Genomic DNA, 4,795 nt, shown 5'->3' with positions numbered 1-4,795 from the left:
CTCTTTAAAAACCAAACCCAATGTACTCTTGTTACTGTCGGCAGAATCTAGGCACAAAACAGAAGAAAACATGTTTAAGACTAACCACACGAATTAGTAACAAGCGAAACCAAAGACTCCAAAGAGGAACGTGACAAAACCTTTAGAGAATATAGTTAGGTGATAAGTGTTCCCCAAGGAAACCTAATCAGAAGATAAACAGAAAGTGGCCAGAAGAGACGGGTTGCTTGAGAAGGAATCGACAAATATAAAGAGTCTTGAGAAGAAACCTTAAGGAATGGTTTAATCACCACAAATGATATATCTAAAACTTTGGTGGGCATGCTACCGGGCCTGATTAAGGACCGACCTTTCACGTGTCCTCTTTCGTTTACATATTTGCAATTTAGTGAGAGCGTCCACGTAAATGTAAAATCTCCAATCATTTATGACAAATCATATTTTTAATTTACTATTTCTAAAAATATTAATATTACCAAAAAATTGTTTATTTCAAAATAAAATAGATATTAACATCAAATAAGCTAAACTAACAAAAGCAAAATATTATAAATAATTTAACTTAATATCTATGATAAATTTCGAAATTTAACATGAAAATATAAATATAAAATAACTAATTCAAAAATGAAAAACTTTCAAAAAATTATAAGTAAATAAATTTAACTCATGATTTTCAAAATTTAGGCTATATGCTAATTAAAATATTCACAAACAGCATATACTATATATAAGTTGAATTATAAGTTGAAGGTATAAATAATTTAGAATGTTCACATAATATTTTTAAAACACCAAAAATATGCTAAATCATAATTTTATTTACTATATAAAAATTGAGGCCAAAGTCATAAAGAATATACACATAGGATTATAAACAACCAATCAAAATATAAAATCGTAATTTTAGTTTAATATTTTTTAGAATGTTAAAATCTCCTAAATTGATTATTTGAGTACAAAATATAATTAAATATCAAAAAGGAAAATTACTAAATAAATAAGAAAAATGGAATTGACACACACACACACACACACACACATATATATATATATATACTAAATATTTGGAAATTTAACTCAAACCTATATTATATAAAAGTTTAGGCGATGTTATAAGAAAATTGAGGTTCACTGAAAGTGTCCACACATGATTTAAAACAAACAATTATATCATGGCAAATCATTATTTTAATTTATATTTTAAAAAATGTCAATATTTCCAAAACCAATTTTATTTAAAAGCAATATATAAACCAATAACAAACAAACAAAGTAAGTTAACAAAAGAAAAACATTATAAATAAATTCACTTAATATATATAATATTTTTCGAAATTTAACATTAAAATAAAATAAAAATAAGAATTAATAAAAAATACAAGGCTTTTAAACAATTATAAGTAAATAAATTTAACTGATGATTTTCAAAGTTTAGGCTATATGCTATTGAAAATATTCACAAATAACATATACTATATATAATTTGAGGCTATAAATCATTGAGAATATTCACATATTATTTTAAAACACCAAAATATGTTAAATCATCATTTTATTTATTATATAAAAGTTGCGGCTATAAGTCATTGAGAGTATACACATATGATTATAAACAACCAATCAAAACATGAAAAATCATAACTATAGTTTCCTTTTCTTAAAATTTTAGAATTTCCAAAACTGATTATTTCAATACATAATAGAATTCAACATCAAATAACAAAAAAACTAATATTTATATACTAAATATTTGAAAATTTAACAAAAAACGTACTAAAATAAAAAAAATATCAAGAATACACGATTTTCATTTGTAAGAACAAAAAAATAAAATATACTCTTCAAAATAAAATTTCCAAAAGTGTATTTTCAAAATAAATATCAATTGTATTTTCTTTAATAATATCCAAATCAAAGAATCTCATAATCCTCATGAACAAGGAAGACATCAAGAAATATAAGGTTTGAATTGAATGACAGGATCCAATGAATGAAATAGAAAATATCCGCGATGGAAAGTAAATCATACAAGCCGAAGCCAAAATCCGATAGACAAAAATTGTACCACACCAGAAAATACCGGATATACTAGAGAATAATTCCAATATAAAAATAAGATTGAAAATTTACACTCGCTCTCTCTGAAAGATGTTAAGTACGAGAACAAAGTGGGATCCCCAAGCCACAATTTATTTATGATTTTCAAAAAAAAAAATCGATTAAAAGAAATTAACAAATTTTTTACCCATTTTTTTTAATATTAATCAACATTATTATCTTATGTTTTGACAAATATTTCTTTTAGTAAGTTACAGTGAAAATCTTCATAGAAAATAACCAAATAAGCTATATTAAAATAAATCTAACATGGTATGATTTACAATATTTTTAAAAATTATTGGTCTTAAATCAAATTATATGATGAATTCTTATAATCATTAGTCTGATTCACCTCATATGACATATAAAATTTAAGAAGCTCTATGTTGAGTTATGTCGAAGAAAATATTTAAAAAACAATGTTCACAAGATAGATGAAAATAAAGAGCCTAAGAAAGCATGTCAAATAAGTTAGTAAAGATTTTAAATAAAATTTATAACAAAGACCAACAATAAATTAGCATAAAAATAACATAAAAATGATAGAAAGAACAATCAATATGAATTTATCAATATAAATATATTATCTACGTATTATAATCAACAAACTTAAAGCATACAAATTTCGAACATTAAAAAAATAATCTCAAGATTTCAATGAATACGCTATTGAAGACGTTTGCTATTTTATCTTCAGCATTTAGCAATAAGAAAAAATAATCAAAATTATATAATAATTTTTAAAGGATCTTAAAATATTCACGTAAACTCCAAAACAAACAAATATTAACTATTATACCAAAATAATATTTTTTTCATATGGAAAATAAAATAAAATCTATTGTAATACATTATACAATCATACAAGCTTAACTACTATACAAATAATTAATTAGATCGAGTAGTAGATAAATATAATACTTTAGATTTTCAATATTATTAATTCAATAATTAAAATGTTACATAACATTAGTTCAGTTCATTTATTTACTTTAATTTTTATATTATCTTACCAAAGACTATTTAATATTAATTAAAGTTCATCAAAATATGATCGATTCCTCATCCGCTCCGCAACGGGCACAACATATATCTCCTTGTATTCCTCTCGCTTTCAGATTCTTTTTGACTGCTATACAACCTGTAACCAATTGCCATAGAAAATGTTTTAACTTGGGAGGGCACCGTATTTTCCAGCAGAAAGCCTTCAAAGCATCAACTGTGGGTCCAAACAGTAAAGGTGATCTCTCCCTATCTGGATAAATCCGTTCAACCTGATATCCTGATTTAACCGTATACCTCTCATTGTTTGTGAAATGCCATCCATCCCTAGGAATGTCAAACAGGTTGATCTGTCCCGTCCCGTCCCGTACCGCAGCGGGCTCATCTTCGAGCGGGTCACTGCGGGCCAGGCCCGCGCGGTAACCTGAAATTGCCGTAAGTTTTTCATGCATTCCATTGCCCAAATTAGTGCTTCCATCTCTGCATGTAAAGGGGATAGACAAGCGCGAACATTCCTTGCTCCTAACAACCCATTAAAACCTTCTAGAGTACTCAACCAACCTTGCCCAGAGAAAGCATCATTCTCTTTCCAGGATCCATCTGTAAAACACTATCTCCCTGGAATTGATGATTGATGGGGGAGTCGTAACCTCAACTTGGGACGCTGTCCTGGTCTCGGTCATTACCTGTGCATCAGCCCAAAGTCTTGACTCTGTTTCTGCCAATTTGAGGGTGTCCATTGGTTCCATGTCCAAATTGCTAAAAACTTTATTGTTTCTTCCTTTCCAAATATACCAAAGAATCCATGCAAATTGATGATCCTCCATCGGTGGGGAGACTCTCCAGAAGAGGTGATCCATATTTGTGAACAGAGAGGTCGTTGGGAACATAGTTAGATTTGATGGTATCTTGGAGAGAGCCCAAGCCTGAAGTGCTGGAGGACATTCAAAAAACACATGGTTGATCGATTCCTCATCCGCTCCGCAACGGGCACAACATATATCTCCTTGTATTCCTCTCGCTTTCAAATTCTTTTTGATTGCTATACAACCTGTAACCAATTGCCATAGAAAATGTTTTAAGTTGGGAGGGCACCGTATTTTCCAGCAGAAAGCCTTCAAAGCATCAATGAAATGGATTTTTTTCGGGTCCAATGTTTCAAATCAAAGTAGTACTTAAGATGTCAATCCATTTCTAAGCATTTTGAATCAAAGAGAATACAAGTTCATACTTAATCTAAGTGCAATCAAGCGATAAGATGTTTTTGGACTAAAATACTACTAAAATGTAAGTAAGAACAAAGCTTTGATTTGTTTTATGAGATGGGAGAATCCATGGGCTAAGGGAATTGACCTTGGGTGATCAAGTTTCAATCTAAAGGTGGTACCTTTCAATCAATCTATCAACCTTAGGCTTAGACACAATCCTAAACAAACTCTATCTCTAGATGAATGTTCATTCACTAAGATAACTCAAGCATCAAATCTCTTTGGTTGAATATTATCAAAGCAATCATTAAAATCAAGTCTATTAGCCATCTTAACACCTTTAACAACAAATCTCTTTGGTAAAGAGTGTTAAAAGCTTAGGAGAGTTGGTTCAGACATTTCATCAAACACCTTTCGGGTATGAAATGTCTAGAGCTCAATTTTAGAGAGGCCAACTCTAAAATAGCATTAAGATCACTCAA

Source organism: Brassica oleracea, chromosome C8 (genome assembly GCF_000695525.1).
Source record: "Brassica oleracea var. oleracea cultivar TO1000 chromosome C8, BOL, whole genome shotgun sequence".
Lineage (NCBI taxonomy): Eukaryota > Viridiplantae > Streptophyta > Magnoliopsida > Brassicales > Brassicaceae > Brassica > Brassica oleracea.
This window is presented reverse-complemented; position numbering follows the sequence as displayed.